Raw genomic sequence first — 956 nt, 5'->3', positions numbered from 1 at the left:
TGTAGACCAGGCTGGTCTCGAACTCACAGAGATCCACCTGCCTCTGCCTCCCGAGTGCTGGGATTAAAGGCGTGCGCCACCACTGCCCGGATCCCACTTCTTTCTAGTAGAGTAACTTAGTGGCTTCCTTTTCTTTCTTCTCTTACTATTTTCTATATGCAATCATATTATGGCATTTAAAAACAAAACAACATGTCTTACCAAACATCAAAACAATGTTTACAACTTTTTGCTCATTTATTCTGTGGTTTTATCTTTAAGTATCTCCTATGTTCATCTCTTTTGAGTGGCTCAACACATAAAGGTATTTGCTCCTAAGCCTGACAACCTGAGTAGAAAGAGAGAAGTGACTCCTACAAGTTAAAGGTTACCTTTAACCCAGATTTCTTGACTTTGTTTGTTTGTTTGTTTCAGAAAACTGTCGTGGTGGGCCTGTCTTATATATACATTGTAGGATGGGTCAAAAGCATATGTGACTTTTGTACACTAGACATCATTAGAGTCAGGAATCCCACATCCCCTAAATTCATGGCAATCAATGTCTCCAAACATTGTCCCAAGAGAGACAAAAGTATGCCCAGTCTTGTCCTAGTCACTACCATTTGCTCTTGTCTTCTCTTCATTGAATTTTATAATGTAATTAGAGATACCATTTTTGAAAAGGGGAAAATTTCCCATATTGAAACATAATCTAAATTCTTCAGGAGCTTCCGTGAGTGTTAAGATGATGTCTGAACTCCTTCTGTAGCCATTCTTTCTCTTGTCTGGCACCTTGTTACCTCAGTTTACCTTTCAGCCACATGTTTAATCATTGACATTTTTTACTTTAGACATGCTATATTTCTTCTGGTAACATATAGGCTACTGGTTTTTTTGTTTGATTAACTCTGAACCTTAACATGTACTGTTCTTTCTTCCTATAATGCTATTCTCTCAATATTTATCACCTTAAGAAT

General features: G+C 37.4%; 1 protein-coding gene across 3 annotated transcripts in view; it reads left to right on the top strand.

Annotated features, from left to right (window-relative positions):
* The window catches only part of Ckap5 (cytoskeleton associated protein 5), a 97,114-nt gene that overhangs the window by 39,219 nt on the left and 56,939 nt on the right, over window positions 1-956 (top strand). The gene's annotated exons all lie outside the window — the stretch shown is intronic.

The sequence above is a fragment of the Microtus ochrogaster genome (genome assembly GCF_000317375.1).
Source record: "Microtus ochrogaster isolate Prairie Vole_2 chromosome 14 unlocalized genomic scaffold, MicOch1.0 chr14_random_1, whole genome shotgun sequence".
NCBI lineage: Eukaryota > Metazoa > Chordata > Mammalia > Rodentia > Cricetidae > Microtus > Microtus ochrogaster.
Note: the sequence above shows the minus strand (reverse complement) of the source record. Positions and strands in the feature narration are given on the sequence as shown.